This window comes from Rosa rugosa, chromosome 4 (assembly GCF_958449725.1).
Source record: "Rosa rugosa chromosome 4, drRosRugo1.1, whole genome shotgun sequence".
NCBI lineage: Eukaryota > Viridiplantae > Streptophyta > Magnoliopsida > Rosales > Rosaceae > Rosa > Rosa rugosa.
Genome location: NC_084823.1, coordinates 6,994,281 through 7,012,324, shown reverse-complemented (window position 1 = coordinate 7,012,324; position 18,044 = coordinate 6,994,281). Strand labels below are relative to the sequence as shown.

The 18,044-nt window shown below is 39.3% G+C and overlaps 1 long non-coding RNA gene across 1 annotated transcript; it reads left to right on the top strand.

Annotated features, from left to right (window-relative positions):
• The first annotated feature begins 14,282 nt into the window (after positions 1 to 14,282).
• LOC133746039 (uncharacterized) lies at positions 14,283 to 17,506 on the top strand. Its single transcript, XR_009863918.1, has 3 exons — positions 14,283 to 14,936; positions 15,461 to 15,521; positions 16,566 to 17,506. It is a non-coding gene; the product is annotated as an uncharacterized LOC133746039 (long non-coding RNA).
• The last annotated feature ends 538 nt before the right edge of the window (positions 17,507 to 18,044 follow it).

Here is an 18,044-nt window from a genome sequence, read left to right as displayed (position 1 = left end):
GAAATCAACGTTAATTGGTAATGAAAACTACCATGGGCTTATTGTATCAAGTAGCGTAAGGTTTGTTCTATTGATAATTTAACATTTTATTCACTCCCTTGAAGATTAATTCAATCATATATAAAGTGACCCTTCTGTTGAACTAAATTTTGTATTTTACAATAGAAATTCATAAGTTGTAGCTTTCATAAATTATGAGGTAATTTGCATATGCAGTGTGAAGGTTTGACTAATAAAAGTTTATGAATTAGGAAGTCTTTTGGAGATAACTACATGCAAGAATATATAATGGCCGAAGTAATTCAAATGAGTGATGGTTGTTTCTAGAGGCATTCTGTTGCTAATTAACATCAAGTCCTATGATCATGATCCCAAAGTGTAACGACGTACTTCTTATCTATATATGTAGATATCCTTGGTATGAAATTTGAGGTGTATGTTGTGCTATTCAAGCTTTGAGCTGATCCATTGAAGTAAAAAATTATATTGAAGTTTGAGGCAGCCAGCTTTCACTTGATTTCTTGTAAAGTGAACATCAACCTCAAGATATACAAGATTTGTAGCAAAGAGTAACGGCTGAGATATTATCCCAATGCAGTATAGGTACCCCAAACAAATTATTACAGCCTGTCACAGTAACAACCTTGCCACATCACCATGAACACCTGAAAAGCTACCCTAGCAGTAAATCATTGACCACTTGTTGACTTGCATACTTGTTAACACCTCCCCCTCAATCTCAGTGTGCTAACCCCCACTGAGATTGCTAGCTACAATGCTGAGTAGGGATAGAAACATATTGAAGCTGCAAATCACCTTTTTTGATAGGGAAAATGGTCCGACGGTACCCCACATTTGCCTCCTTATAACTTTTGGTACCTGAACTTCAAAAAATATCAATACGGTACCTGAGGTTCTCTGCCCGATCGAGGATTGGTACATATGGCCGTTAGCTCCTTTACGTTGTCTGCCAACTGGCAATTTTTGATCATAAAATGACCAATTTACCCTTTATTCTTTTTTTTTTCCTCAAATTTTTTTTTTGGGTGAACGTTTTTTCCTCAGTTCTTCTTCCTTAGTTCCTCAGTTTTTTTTTTTCCTAAATAGAATCAACCCCCAAGAGGAAAAAAAAAAGTTCACCGGAGGCGTGGAAGCTCTCACGTAGACACGTAGTCGTCTATCTCGCCAGAATTGGATTATTCTTGAAATTTGGCTTGGCGAGTGGGGGCAATCGGAGGGCCTTTTGGAGCTGTGACTGAGCTCTTCCTCCACCATGAGGTCAACCTCTTTCGTGACGACTGCACTAGCGTAGTAGTCTTCGACGATGTATGGCGTTGGTTAAGGGGCTCGGCCATGACGAACCTTGCGACGGAGCTTCTAACATTAAGATTTTGTTGCCGGTGGCGGTGGTTGTGTTCGCCATTGTTGTGAGCTGTGTGAAGTATCGGAGAGAGAGTTTGGGAAATTTTTTTTTGGTAAAACCTCTGCAATTGAGAAGGAAGAGAGTGCAAGAGGCTTCTCCACCTCCAACGCCTTTGGTTCCATCGCCACCCCCGCCGTCTCCACCACCACTATATTTCTATCACTCTCTTCATTCCAATCCATACCATAACCAATTCCAATCAAATGTGTGCCCCAACAACTAACAGGACCTAATTCAATTGTATTGTAACCAAGAAAAAAAAATTTGATCTTGATTCCTTGAAACTATACCTAAAACCCTTTTGCAGGGAAAGAGAAGTTGGTGCGATGGGGACAGGGTAGGCATGATGGTGGCAGTTGGTGACGGTGGAGGTGGGGATTATACCGATCGTAGAGACTGAAGGATTCCGGCATTAGTTGGTATTGGGGTCTGATCCAGGTTGCAAGGTTGATTTGGGCTGGTGGTCTTCGGCGGATTGTTTGCGAGTGGAGTGCCGTTTCTTTAGGTGGTTCACCCTCCACCACCGCCGTTTCTTTAGGTGGTTGCGCTCCACCATCGGCCGTTCATTGCACTTGTGCTAGAAATCAGACCTGGGTTTCTTCTAAAAAAAAATTTGACGTGGGTTGCTTGAGCCCAATACAAAACACAGCAGATGGGCTAACAGAGGAGGCGTCTTCCACCATCGGATCGTCGTTGTTTTAGGGGCTTCTTTTCCATAGACTCTTCTTCTTCTTCTTCTTCATGTTCTTGTAGTTCAAGCTTGGGGCTTTTGGGTTGAAGGTGATAGGACCAGAGACAGAGCGAGAGAGAGAGAGATGCTTAGAAAACAAAATAAAAAAATAAATTCAATTAAGGCATGAAAGGATGAAAACACATTTCAACAATTGCCAGCTGGCAGACGACGTAACGGAGCTAACGGTAATGTGTACCGATCCTCGATCAGGCCAAGAACCTCAGGTATCGTATTGATATTTTTCAAAACTGAGGTACCAAAAGTTATAACTTATAAGGAGGCAAAGGTGGGATACCATACAAATAATTTTCCCTTTTTGATATAGTCCTGAGATTTGAAGGCATGGGTCAGACTGTCGGGTTGACAGTAGTGTGGGCTTCCTTGTTTTCTCAAAATAGTTTTGAAGTCTCCATCTCAATCTCACTCCATGATCTACGATGCGTTAACACATTGATTGTTAGTTTATGTTTCCACTTCTTTTCTCCTCCTATTTTCCTTTTCCCTTCTCTAGCATATATGCCTTATTCCGAAACACTTTTTGTTTTTGTTTTTGTTTTTGCTTCTTTTTTTTTTTTGTCTAAATTAGAGATTGAGATAAGTGCTGATGGAGATAGCGACAGCGAAGCCACCCTGTTGTTCCTTGATAGTGGCAGCAAGTTGGGTGTAGAGTAGCTGTGGAGGTTCACCGAGCTGAAATGAGATCTTTTTTCTTCTTTTGGTCTGAAGCTGGATTGAGGCCATGTTTTTTTTTTTTTTTTTTGAATAAAGGGCTGGTGCGGCTACTCTCAAGCCTCGATTAATGAAACTGTCTAATACAAGGGAGGGGGGGGGGGACATGAAACCTAAACCCCTGATTACAATAAGCATCTAAAGTATGTCCTGAAATAATATCAGGAATCTCTACATAAGACATGTATTCGTAGAAGCACCAACTAGCAAAGAGTGCACAATTAGCTACTCCATTTGCTTTAACATAGTAGTGACATAACGGAAAGATAACTCGATATGTAACCCGATTACAACAAAGCATAATTACCAGCTTTAGCACAGCTTTCCTCCTATGTTGTTGCCGAAAAAGAAATCCGACGACACTTAGTTTCACCCTGCCACTAGGCAGCAGCGCCCATTTGACGAAGCAAATAACTCGCCGCCGACCTAGAGCAGACAAGGCACGTAGAGTGTATACACAGGCACAAAACCCGATTAGTCCTACACAACTAATGTAGGGATTTATTGCTCGCATCAAGCGACAAATAGCTAACCAACATAAATAAACTAAAACATAAAATAAACTTAGACCTATGGCAGGGCCCAGAAACTGAACCCAAGCCCATATAGCTAGAGGATCAGAGCCAACATGACAAGCCCGACCCAATACTATTTTAGCCACCACCGATATCCTGGCACCTCCGTCGCACCTCCACCTATTTCCGGTCGCCGCCGTCATCAGCACTCCACCAGCCTCCCAACCGAGGCTACTGGCCATCTTTCTACCCAAATTAGATCTGGGATCAGCCATCGATCCAACCCAGCTCAGGTTGTAACGTCCCGTATCTCAATTTACCTGTTTACTAGTCATTTGGACGGTAAACGACCTTTACTTTCACTTTTACTTTCGGTTTAGTGCTTTTAGTGGCCCTAAAAATTGACTTTTTGTTCGGGTCAAAATTTGAGAAAATGTTATTCATGAAAGTTGTAGGGGACGTTAAACCGAGCGCGTACATATGTGGTACGTAAAAATCGGAGCTCGTATGCAAAAGTTATAAGCAAAAATGTGAAAATTACTGTTCATGGTAAGTAGTATATATTTGAATTTTTCACTGTGGCCGGTAACTTTTTCTTTTTCTCTTTCTCTTCCCCCGCGTGTTCTCTCTCTCGTCCCCGAGCTCTTGCTCTCTCTCTCTCACCTCTGCAACTCCGGTTGCTTTCTCTTTCCGGCCACCAAAAAGCGTAAAACCGGTGGCTACGGACTCGTCTCGACCTCCTCTTGGTGCCTGCGGTGATGGCTCATGGCGGCTTGGCCGGAAAATGACGCATCGAGCTGTGGAAGTTTCACTGTAGCAGAAGTGGTCAACGCCAGTTTCTCCCGATTCCGGCCACCTCCGGCGACGAACCATAATCATTTGGAAGCGCCTTGCGATGTAGATGATGCTCCCCAAATATTTTGCAGCGATTTGAAGCGTGGAGGAAGAATTGAAGGTTTGAAATTCTTGCACTATTCACGGTTTCGGGTTCAATGTTTACCTTAATTGTTGAACTAGTTCTAGACGTTTTCTGGCTTAGTGGTAGTTGAATAAAACGTTGGGTCCGTTGAGTAGGTGCTGCTGCCAAAGTTTGGTGGCCAACGGAGCTGGTGGCGGTGGCGGCGGCGCCTCCACTGTGGGCGGCGGTAGCGGCGGCTAGGGTAGCTTTTTAATTTCTTTTTCTGGCTAGTTAAATTCTATAATTATCATAGAGCTTGTATGTGAAGTTTGGTGAATTTTGGAGGAGTTTGGAATTGTTTGTGAATTTCCGAAGTTTGAAGTTTTGTGATGGAATTGTGGGAAATCCGGCCGTTGGATTTCCCTCGTTTTCATTGTGGAATATGTAGATTGAGGAATTGGTGTTGTGGAAGAGATTTGGGTGGAATTTGAGAAGTATTGGAGATAGAGATTTTCGGGTTTCGTTTAGGTTCGTATTTATTTTATTCGAATTGCCGTTTACGCAAATATAATTGTGTACAGGGCAATGTTGCGAGCTACGGCTAGATGAAGGAACTCGTTTGCGTGGTCGCCCATTAGTACTGTGAGTGGACTTTTATTTTCAAATAAGTGATGCATGCATTTATTTATTAAAGTATGCTTTATTTAATTAACATATTATTTTCCGAGCATATGAATTGATTTTGGAATTTGATTTCAATTTATCTCGTGGATTTGCTTTCAATAATGATTTTCATGAAGTAATTATGATTTATACCGGTTGTGAATTTTGATTATTAATTTGTTATGCTCGGATTCGAATTTATAATTGATGTTGAATTTGGACGAATTATTTTTCCGAGGTGATTTCCGGAATTAATTATATTTCTATTCGTTGTTTTGAGATTTCTGGAAAGCTTTTCGAAATGGGATTTCGATGCAGTTATTTCTTATTTATCTATCGACTTTCGGTTTTGGCATTGGGAATGCCTTGTTGATGATCTAATTATTTTCTTAGCGTGTGGGACACGCTGTTGATTTATACGACGTTTTACGAGAATTTCCGGGTACGGTTGGGAATCGTACCCGTGTTTTCTTTATTCGTGGGACATGGGGAAGCCTTAAGGATTTATTGGATTTTATTAGTTTTTACCCGCCATACCTGGGTCGTCATATTTATTGCTAGCTAGCCTATTAGTACTCCTCCCTGCTTACTATGTGTTTGTGGGTGAGTAAGAGCAGAGCATGGGATGCTCCAGAGTGTGGGACATGTAAGAAACAATATGCTTAAGTAATCACAAACACATAATTTAGAACCTATACTAGATCAAATCATGTATATTCAAAAACTGAATTCTATTCCAGCAGTGTTTGGAAATCTCTTTGAGTTAAATCCAAGTAAGAAGAAATCTCCTTGAGGAAGATTCAAGTGAAGTGAAATCTCCTCTAGACAGATCTTAGAGAGGTAATATCCCCTTGAGATGGATCCGAGTGAGGAAGAAAATCCTTAGTGGATCCCTTTGAGACAGATCTAATCCTCCAAAATGGAAACTGATTTCTGCAGAAAACTAAACATAAGAACATGAACCCAGAAAACTTACTCAATGCACTTGCATTGTCCATGACAGCCTTCTCCTGAATCCACCTTGATATTCTCTTAGTAATGGGACTAATTTTGAGAAAAAACTCGTGTTTCAGAAGGGACTAGTCTGACATTAATATAGAAGCTTCACATGACAGTTCCATCCATAAAGAAACTGTCATTTTTCTCAACTGCTTTATCAAACCCTCAACTGCAATATTATTTGAATTCAAATAGTGCATAAGCTTATCTGTAAAATTAATTCAAAGCTTATACATATGTATTTTAGACTCCGGCCACACTTCATTTACTTGTATTGCATTTACACATCATATAAATACCAAGTGTTGTCAAGTTCCATAAGCTGCAATGCTTACAATCTCCCACTGAACTTGACACTACCTGAATAGATATATTACAACACAAATATATGAGAATGACCTACTGAAATGTGCACTGTGAGTCTAAAATCTACTTAAGTCATTCAAATTCAATTGATTAATAATCCTGTCAATTATATGCCTGCTTCAAGGAACCTAAGAACATTTTGGTGAATGAGGATAGACACCAGTATTCCAAAATCACCTTGTAACATTCTATAATCACATGAATTTTATTCGCAGCAGTACTAGCATACTTGTGCTATAAATGCATTTAATCACAAGTATACTTGAAGTCCTACCAAAATTTCTAAATTAATAGAAACAAAGCAAATTATATCTCATTCTGAAACTTTTACCACAATCTGCATATATGTATTGCCATCATATGAATTGCAATATGTACATGTACTTCTTGATTTTAGCAGATGCTTAATAGGATAAAACTTAATAATATAATTGCACATTATCGATCATATCACAACTAAACAATAATAAAGCCATAGTACATACTAACTGGTGATGATTCTGACATGTAATTCAACTCTAGATGATGTCTTTAATTCCCATATGTGTAGCATGCTTGACAAAATCAGCTACTGGTAAAGCTTTTGTCAATGGATCTGCTAACTGATCTTTAGTTCCAATCTTTACAACCTCGATCTCTTCATCCCTAACACTTTCTCTCACTGCAAAGTACTTGACATCAATGTTCCTTGAACCTGAAGACCTCTTGTTGTTCTTTGAAAAGAACACTGCTGATGCATTATCACAGTAAATCACCATAGGCCTTTCTACAGAGCTTATTAGCTTCAAATGAGAAATAAAATTTCTCAACCATAATGCATGTCCTGTTGCTTCATAAATGGCAATATATTCAGCTTGAAAAGTTGACGTTGCTGTCAAGGTCTGCTTTGCAGTTTTCCATGAAATGGCTCCACCTGCTAGAAGAAATATGTATCCAGATGTTGATTTCAAGTCATCCATGTCTGATTTGTAGGATGCATCTGTGTAGGCCTCCACCTCAAGTTCTTGCTCATCAATTTTTCTGTAAACCAACATGTGATCCTTAGTCTTCTTCAGGTACCTCAACACCTTCTTTCCTGCTATCCAATGTTCATGGCCTGCATTTGATTGAAACCTTGAAAGCATATTTACTGCAAATGATATATCATGCCTTGTACAGATTTGAGCATACATCAAGCTCCCCACCAATCTTGCATAAGGCACATTTTTCATGCTTTCTGCTTCCAACACATTCTTAGGACACTGACCCTTGTGCAGCCTATCTCCCTTAGATATTGGTGCATCACCTGACTTACAACCCTGCATGCCAAATCTCTGCAATATCTTGTCCACATAATTTTTCTGTGATAAACCCAAAGCATATTGCTTTCTGTTTCTGCTTATCTCTATGCCTAGCACATAATGTGCCTCCCCCATGTCCTTCATGTCAAACTGACTTAATAGAAAAGCCTTTGTTTCTTTCAACAAGCAAATATTACTGCTTGCAAGTAAAATGTCATCAACATACAAAATGAGCAAAATAAAATTGCTCCCACTGGTCTTAAGATAAATACACTCATCTAATTTATTTTCCAAAAATCCAAATTGAGTGATTACCTTATCAAACTTGAGGTACCATTACCTGGAAGCTTGCTTAAGACCATATATTGATTTCTTGAGCTTGCAAACCTTGCTTTCATCTTCTGCAAAACCCTCTGGCTGCAACATATAAATTTCCTCATGCAAATCTCCATTCAAAAATGCAGTCTTGACATCCATCTGGTGCAACTCAAGGTCAAAATGTGCTACTAGGGCCATGACAACTCTGAATGCATCTTTGGTTGAGACTGGAGAGAAAGTCTCATTATAATCAATTCCTTCCTTTTGATTATAGCCCTTAGCCACTAACCTGGCTTTATACCTTTCTACTTTGCCATCTGCATCCTTTTTGGTCTTAAACACCCATTTACATCCTATAGGCTTAGCATTGCATGGTTTATCAACTAAAGTCCACACACCATTTTGTGCCATGCTATGAAGCTCATCCTCCATTGCTAACCTCCATTTTGCACTATTTACAGATTGCATAGCTTCTGCAACTGATATGGGATCATCTTCATCTCCTAGATTAGATTCTTCAATAGTCAGGTACAGCTTGTAATCATCTGATATGGCACATTTTCTGGTTCTTGTAGATTTTCTCAAGGCTACAGGTTGAGACACTTCTACATTTGGTGCTGCATTTGTCTCATCTTGTTGATCAACTTGCTGTACTTGCACATCATTATTCATACTTTGTCCATTTTGAACAGCTGCTACTGCATTATCATTTCCAGTACCATTTTGCACTACATTTTCAACTTGATGTGCTGCAATGTCATCCTCTTCATTTTCTGGAACAGGATTCAAAAATACTTCATTTTCTGAAACTAAATTGTTATTGCAGTTCTGGTCTGGGATTGTTGAGGCACTGCAATCCTGGTACACAAACCATTCTTCAAAAGCTTTGTTGCTATTTTGTATTGCCACCATTTCCTTTTCTGCATCTTTTCTTGCATTGTTGTCAAACATTTCATCATAGAATGTGGCTCTATGCGACTCCACAATCCTTGTGCTTCTGTTTGGGCAATAGAATTTGAAACCTTTTGATTTTTCACAGTAGCCAATAAAATAACCACTTACTGATTGAGAATCAAGCTTGCCATCTGCCACATTATGAACTCTCACTTCTGCATTACAGCCCCACACATGAAAATGATTTAAACTAGGCTTGTAACCACACCACAATTCAAAAGGAGTTTTCATCACAGCCTTGCTTGGAGTTCTATTGCAAATATAATTTGCTGTTTTCAAAGCTTCTCCCCACAGAAATTTTGGCAGTGCAGACCTTACAATCATGCTTCTCACCATGCCAATCAAGGTTCTATTCCTCCTTTCTGATACTCCGTTCTGCTGTGGGTTATAAGGAGTAGTGTATTGAGCCACTATCCCACATTCTTGCAAATACAATGCGAAAGGACCCTTGTGTTGTCCTTGTTCTGTATACCTGCCAAAGTATTCACCTCCCCTATCTGATCTGATATACTTAATCAATTTTCCAGTTTGTTTTTCAACCTCAGCCTTATAGATTTTGAAAAATTCCAAAGCTTGTGACTTTTCTGAAATTAAGTAAATGTAACAAAATCTTGAAAAATCATCAATGAAAGTGATGAAATAACAATTCCCACAGATTGTACTAACTGGAAAAGGACCACAAATATCTGTGTGAATTAAATCAAGCATTTGTTCACTTCTCTTTGAACCTGTGTTCCTAGCATTTGTCATCTTGCCTTTCAAGCAATCTACACAAGTTTCAAAATCTGTAAAGTCCAAGGCAGGTAAAATACCTTGTTTCACAAGTTCTTGCAATCTTTGTTTTGAGATATGACCTAATCTTTTATGCCACAGGAAAGATGATGCATCACAAAATTTTCTCTTTGAACCTGATTTGCTTAAAAGAAAAATTTTCTTGCTGTCATCAGTTTCAGCTACAATATTTTCACAATTTGCACACCAATAACCATTTACCAAAATAGCATCTCCAAAAAAATTTGAACCATGATAGAAATTCATAACTTTATTATTACTTGAAAAGCTGAAAACATTGTTTGCTACAAATTGAGAACCAGAAATTAAGTTCCTACTAATACTTGGAATACAGTACACATTATTCAATACTAATACATAATTATTCCTAAACTTGAGTTTGACAATCCCTACAGCCTTCACAGCCACTCTTTGGCCACTTCCAGTACACACCCTTGTCTCATTCTTTCTTGGGATTGAAATCTCTGACAATCCCTGTAATGAATTGACAATATGAATAGGGGAACCAGTGTCAAACCACCAAGAGTTGTCATTTACAAAAGCATTTGACTCAAAATTGAAAACAGATTTTGAAAGAAAACTACCTTTCTTTTTCAGCCAAGCTTTGAAACCTTCACAATCTTTCTTAAAGTGACCAAGTTTCTTGCAAAAGAAACACTTAATGCCACCTGCAGGTTTGTTTTTCATTTTATCATGATCAGATTTCATAATGGATTTAGAGGTGCTTACAGTGGTTCCAGGTTTAAAGTTCTTGCTGTTGCCAAATTTCTTCTTGTACTTGATTTTGGACATCAGATTCACAACCACCTCTTGTCCTTCTTGCTTCTGCATTTCATCTTCAACTTCCACACACAGTGAAATCAATTCATTGATGCTCCATTTTTCTTTCTGAGTCTTGTACAATGTCTTGAGTTGAGAATATTCATTTGGGAGTGAGTCCAGAATCATGTACACCAGGAATGAATCATCTATTGCCATATTTAGTGCTCTCAGCCTTGCAGCAATATCAGAACCTCTCATTATGTACTCTCTCACACTAGTCTTGCCATTGTATTTCATCCTTGCAAGAGACCTCACCAAATTCTGCACTTCAGCCTTATCAGAAATTTTAAACTTTTCTGCAATGGAATTGAAGAACTCCTTGGCCAATTCTGAATCAGGTATACTGCCCTTCACATTCTCACGCATGCTTTTCTTGATCATGATCAATGCCATCTTGTTATGCTTGTACCATTTCTCATATTTGTCCCTTGCATCTCTGCTAGAACTTTCAGTTAATGCTGCTGGAGGATCTTCTTTCAACACATGGTCATAATCCAATATCCCCAGATTCAGTTCTATGTCCCCTTTCCATTTCTTAAAGTTTGAGCCATTCAGAAGCTCAATCTGATTGATGCTCATAGGAAAGTGCATAGCTGCATGTGAAATGATCAAACAGATTAATCTAGTGTAACTCAATACCAGAATAAACTGTATGTCCCAAATAATGTAGTATATATATGCAGCAATATGAAACTTTATCAATTTCAAGACTTTGACAACCTTTGTGGTGTACTAATCTTTGTTGATATATGAATGTTCATTTACTCAAGATATATATATATATATATATATATCAGATTCAAAACCAAATGTCTGCAACTGTGTTTCTTTGGAAACCAGTGCAAATTAATTTTAAGTTTCAAAACCTGCAACTTTAGCAATAGAACATTGACATCGTTTTTCTCTTTTGACATAAAGCCACTTTGACAGCACATATGTTTTTAAAGATTAACATAATGATGTAAATAATTCCATTTAAGACATTCTTAGGCCACTTTGGCAGCACTTGATGCATTTATTTTCACATCAGTTATCATATCAGCATATTCACACACCAATCATCACATAATCGCAATAACAGATGAATGAATATATATGCATATGCCTATAATATGAATCTGATATGAACTTGAATGTGAACCACATATGGATATTTTGTCAAATTAAAGCATAAGAACAAATGAAAATTCATAAAGTTAATGTATATTACTGAATCAGTATGTTATGATCAAGAATCTACAAGTAAAATATTTTATGAATTACTTGATGCGGATTAAAGTAATTAAAATTCCCAGAATTCATAACTTAATGCAGTTAATTCATTCTACATGTAATTGATCTATGTATGGAAGCTCTGATACCAATTGTAAGAAACAATATGCTTAAGTAATCACAAACACATAATTTAGAACCTATACTAGATCAAATCATGTATATTCAAAAACTGAATTCTATTCCAGCAGTGTTTGGAAATCTCTTTGAGTTAAATCCAAGTAAGAAGAAATCTCCTTGAGGAAGATTCAAGTGAAGTGAAATCTCCTCTAGACAGATCTTAGAGAGGTAATATCCCCTTGAGATGGATTCGAGTGAGGAAGAAAATCCTTAGTGGATCCCTTTGAGACAGATCTAATCCTCCAAAATGGAAACTGATTTCTGCAGAAAACTAAACATAAGAACATGAACCCAGAAAACTTACTCGATGCACTTGCATTGTCCACGACAGCCTTCTCCTGAATCCACCTTGATATTCTCTTAGTAATGGGACTAATTTTGAGAAAAAACTCGTGTTTCAGAAGGGACTAGTCTGACATTAATATAGAAGCTTCACATGACAGTTCCATCCATAAAGAAACTGTCATTTTTCTCAACTGCTTTATCAAACCCTCAACTGCAATATTATTTGAATTCAAATAGTGCATAAGCTTATCTGTAAAATTAATTCAAAGCTTATACATATGTATTTTAGACTCCGGCCACACTTCATTTACTTGTATTGCATTTACACATCATATAAATACCAAGTGTTGTCAAGTTCCATAACCTGCAATGCTTACAGGACACTCCGACCCGAGCCTGGGAGGCTCCCTTCTTTCGTATGGTGAAACTTCTTCCCCATATTTTATCGTTGCTTGACTAGCGGGGCTAGTCCGATTTTCACTGTAGCCAGCGGGGCTGGTCTTATCTTTTTGAGAAACGAGATTTCGGTTTTACGATATATTTTTCGAATGTTGTGACTAGCGAGGCTAGTCGGTTTATCGTTTTGAAATTCTTGGTTTTAAAGCTAAATGTGTTTTACCATTTGTGCATGCATCGAGTTTTTAAAGGAATAAATGTGAGAAAGTATGAAATCCTTCTTATTTTAAATTGTTTATTTTTGTCCACTCACGCTAACGTTTTTCGTCTACTTTCCCCTGGGCCTTTCGGTTTCTAATGCCCAGTTTGCAGGCGCTATTAGTTGAGGTCGGGCGTACATGGATCGAGGCATAGTTGACGAATAGCTTCCGCGCTTCTTTGTTTGGCTCTGATCTATTGTGGGTTACTATTTTGGGTAGTCCTCTTTAGGGGTGACTCGACCAGTTCTCGGTAGAGTTATCTCTAAGGTGGGCCCCGCAGGGCCACCTCGGATTTCAGGGTGAAATTCGGGGCGGGTCCTGTCAATTTGGTATCAGAGCATTAGGTTGTTAGGTTCTGTAGACTCGTTTCTATTCTGTTACCTTATATGCTTGGTGTTGCCCAGTACCTCTCGAGTGATGGCCCGACTGCAGCGGTTCCCCATCGTGTACTCTTCGGTACTGTGGTATACATCAAGTGTGTAAGGTACAAAGCTAGTTGGTTTTCTTCTGGTGCTATGCCTCTTGTACGCCGACCTCCTAGGGTTTCCTTTGTGTATTCGATTGATTAAGTGTCTTGCGCCTATCCCTGGTGATGGTAGAGTAAAACTACTCTAGAGTTTCGAGTTGTACTACGAAATGTGATTCGAGGAAAATGTTGTGGTTGTCTTTTCCTCGTTGCCAACCATTTTGTTGGGGCATGGATTATGGTGCGGAAACCAGAGTTCAAGTTTGTGTTTGAGTGTCTGAGACGAGTGACGATAGCTTTGGGCTGCCTCTGGATGATATAATTGTTTCGGAATCAGGATCGTTGGTGGGATTGGAACTAATGGTGGTTTTGACTTGGAACCAAGTTTCGAGGAAACGTGTTTTGTGTTGTGATTGGTTGTTATGTAGCATTTGAAATATTATTGGAAGTTTTTGGTGATTCTTTGGGAACCTCAGTGTTGGAAACCATTTACAAGAGGAAATTGAATAAATATTTTGAATTTTTATGGCTAGATGCCGTGTTTTCAAGTGACTATGGTCACTGATAATGGTGGAGTATTCTAGTGGTGATTAATTCGAGGAAATTGGATCGTTATGTGGTGGGACCACTTTCGGATCCGAGTGTTGTGGTGTTTGATACAAGATATTGGACGAGTGCCATTTGTTCTCTATCATGGATACCGTTTATGGAAGACTTGGTGAATGGTGTTTTGTCGTCCGGGAAAATTGTTTGTTGTTTGAGTTTAATACATGTAGAGGATTGCTTTGGAGGAATTGAGTGGTCTTAATATTTTGGTGCTATTACTGGTGGTAATGGGTTAAGCTGTGAGATATCGGTTCTGACGATGAGTTTCGGAAGATGCGTTATATGACGTGATCGGCTATGTAAGTGACATTTGGGGACGTGTGTAGTTGCTATTTGTCCGTGTGAATTTCGAGGGCGAAATTTTATAAGGAGGGGAGATTGTAACGTCCCGTATCTCAATTTACCTGTTTACTAGTCATTTGGACGGTAAACGACCTTTACTTTCACTTTTACTTTCGGTTTAGTGCTTTTAGTGGCCCTAAAAATTGACTTTTTGTTCGGGTCAAAATTTGAGAAAATGTTCTTCATGAAAGTTGTAGGGGACGTTAAACCGAGCGCGTACATATGTGGTACGTAAAAATCGGAGCTCGTATGCAAAAGTTATAAGCAAAAATGTGAAAATTACTGTTCATGGTAAGTAGTATATATTTGAATTTTTCACTGTGGCCGGTAACTTTTTCTTTTTCTCTTTCTCTTCCCCCGCGTGTTCTCTCTCTCGTCCCCGAGCTCTTGCTCTCTCTCTCTCACCTCTGCAACTCCGGTTGCTTTCTCTTTCCGGCCACCAAAAAGCGTAAAACCGGTGGCTACGGACTCGTCTCGACCTCCTCTTGGTGCCTGCGGTGATGGCTCATGGCGGCTTGGCCGGAAAATGACGCATCGAGCTGTGGAAGTTTCACTGTAGCAGAAGTGGTCAACGCCAGTTTCTCCCGATTCCGGCCACCTCCGGCGACGAACCATAATCATTTGGAAGCGCCTTGCGATGTAGATGATGCTCCCCAAATATTTTGCAGCGATTTGAAGCGTGGAGGAAGAATTGAAGGTTTGAAATTCTTGCACTATTCACGGTTTCGGGTTCAATGTTTACCTTAATTGTTGAACTAGTTCTAGACGTTTTCTGGCTTAGTGGTAGTTGAATAAAACGTTGGGTCCGTTGAGTAGGTGCTGCTGCCAAAGTTTGGTGGCCAACGGAGCTGGTGGCGGTGGCGGCGGCGCCGCCACTGTGGGCGGCGGTAGCGGCGGCTAGGGTAGCTTTTTAATTTCTTTTTCTGGCTAGTTAAATTCTATAATTATCATAGAGCTTGTATGTGAAGTTTGGTGAATTTTGGAGGAGTTTGGAATTGTTTGTGAATTTCCGAAGTTTGAAGTTTTGTGATGGAATTGTGGGAAATCCGGCCGTTGGATTTCCCTCGTTTTCATTGTGGAATATGTAGATTGAGGAATTGGTGTTGTGGAAGAGATTTGGGTGGAATTTGAGAAGTATTGGAGATAGAGATTTTCGGGTTTCGTTTAGGTTCGTATTTATTTTATTCGAATTGCCGTTTACGGAAATATAATTGTGTACAGGGCAATGTTGCGAGCTACGGCTAGATGAAGGAACTCGTTTGCGTGGTCGCCCATTAGTACTGTGAGTGGACTTTTATTTTCAAATAAGTGATGCATGCATTTATTTATTAAAGTATGCTTTATTTAATTAACATATTATTTTCCGAGCATATGAATTGATTTTGGAATTTGATTTCAATTTATCTCGTGGATTTGCTTTCAATAATGATTTTCATGAAGTAATTATGATTTATACCGGTTGTGAATTTTGATTATTAATTTGTTATGCTCGGATTCGAATTTATAATTGATGTTGAATTTGGACGAATTATTTTTCCGAGGTGATTTCCGGAATTAATTATATTTCTATTCGTTGTTTTGAGATTTCTGGAAAGCTTTTCGAAATGGGATTTCGATGCAGTTATTTCTTATTTATCTATCGACTTTCGGTTTTGGCATTGGGAATGCCTTGTTGATGATCTAATTATTTTCTTAGCGTGTGGGACACGCTGTTGATTTATACGACGTTTTACGAGAATTTCCGGGTACGGTTGGGAATCGTACCCGTGTTTTCTTTATTCGTGGGACATGGGGAAGCCTTAAGGATTTATTGGATTTTATTAGTTTTTACCCGCCATACCTGGGTCGTCATATTTATTGCTAGCTAGCCTATTAGTACTCCTCCCTGCTTACTATGTGTTTGTGGGTGAGTAAGAGCAGAGCATGGGATGCTCCAGAGTGTGGGACACTCCGACCCGAGCCTGGGAGGCTCCCTTCTTTCGTATGGTGAAACTTCTTCCCCATATTTTATCGTTGCTTGACTAGCGGGGCTAGTCCGATTTTCACTGTAGCCAGCGGGGCTGGTCTTATCTTTTTGAGAAACGAGATTTCGGTTTTACGATATATTTTTCGAATGTTGTGACTAGCGAGGCTAGTCGGTTTATCGTTTTGAAATTCTTGGTTTTAAAGCTAAATGTGTTTTACCATTTGTGCATGCATCGAGTTTTTAAAGGAATAAATGTGGGAAAGTATGAAATCCTTCTTATTTTAAATTGTTTATTTTTGTCCACTCACGCTAACGTTTTTCGTCTACTTTCCCCTGGGCCTTTCGGTTTCTAATGCCCAGTTTGCAGGCGCTATTAGTTGAGGTCGGGCGTACATGGATCGAGGCATAGTTGACGAATAGCTTCCGCGCTTCTTTGTTTGGCTCTGATCTATTGTGGGTTACTATTTTGGGTAGTCCTCTTTAGGGGTGACTCGACCAGTTCTCGGTAGAGTTATCTCTAAGGTGGGCCCCGCAGGGCCACCTCGGATTTCAGGGTGAAATTCGGGGCGGGTCCTGTCACAGGTCATCCATCGTCCCTCTGCTATTGACTGCGCACGATCCCGACCGTGCTCCTAAACCAGCGACTTCCGGCCAGCCCCGCGACAGCAGCTTCATCCGCCGACCCCACCAAAGAGCACCAGACCACCGCTCGCCATCAGACACGATCTCCTCAACCACGTCTCTCAAATCCCAGCAATCCAGACCGGATCCACTCTGATTGAGAGCCAAACAATCTCACCTTTGACCCGTCCCTGATGGACAGACAATCAGACCCGTCTGGCTGCACGCACAACGCGCCGACGAGGTCAATGACGACGCCGAGGCGGAGGGCCGCCGGACGAGTGCAAAGACGGCTAGGGTTTTTTCTTGTTTTTCGCTCTCGGCGCTCAAGACCGAAGAGAATATATATGATCCGTTGGTTATCATAAAAAAAGGGCCATGTTTAATTAATGTAGTTTTTATGCTTTGATGTAGTTTTTATGTTCCTAATACATAAAAAAGGGTGCAATTATTTCTACCTTGGTATAGTTCACTACACCTTATCTACTCACTACACTACTTAAGAGTAAAGACATTAGTCAAAGGGTATTGTAGTTAGACCAATGGGGTGCAATGAGCATTTTGTAATGTCACAACATCCCATCTTTTGAACCAAGTGCCAAACGTTGTCAAGGACTTTTCAATAGTTTGAAGCGCTTTTGTCAAGTTTATAATAAAGTAATAAATTGTGCTATACTCATTTCTCCCTGGAAAATGGAAAACAAAACAAAATATTCTTTTAATTCTTGGTGGAGTTTTGAATGGGCTTTGTAGGCCCAAAATGTATCTTTCTTTATGCCATAGGCCCGGACTCTGATATCTTGTATAGTTTGCTCTGGTTGAAAATTCTATCATATGACAATGGGCTGAATAAGAAAAACAAAAATCTATCATTCATTTAATTTGGGAGAATATTTGGTACTATTGAGACATAAAGGTTATGGTTCGGCCTTCATTGTGCCTGAAACACACACACAAAAAAAAAAAACAAAACAAAAACGAATCTTTACTATTGCTCTAATTGATATTTTCCGAGTTTGATCTCCGATGTTACACAAGTACCTCTGTAAAAATGAATAAACAAAGAGAACATCAAAGAGAGCAAAAGAGAGCTTTTGTTTTTCTAGAGTTAGGGGTAATTGTGTTTTTTTTTTTTTAAATATCCAAGGATAATTTTTGGTAGATAAAATGCGCAACTCATTCATAATACTTACTCTCCAATGGTTATCAAACTCGGGG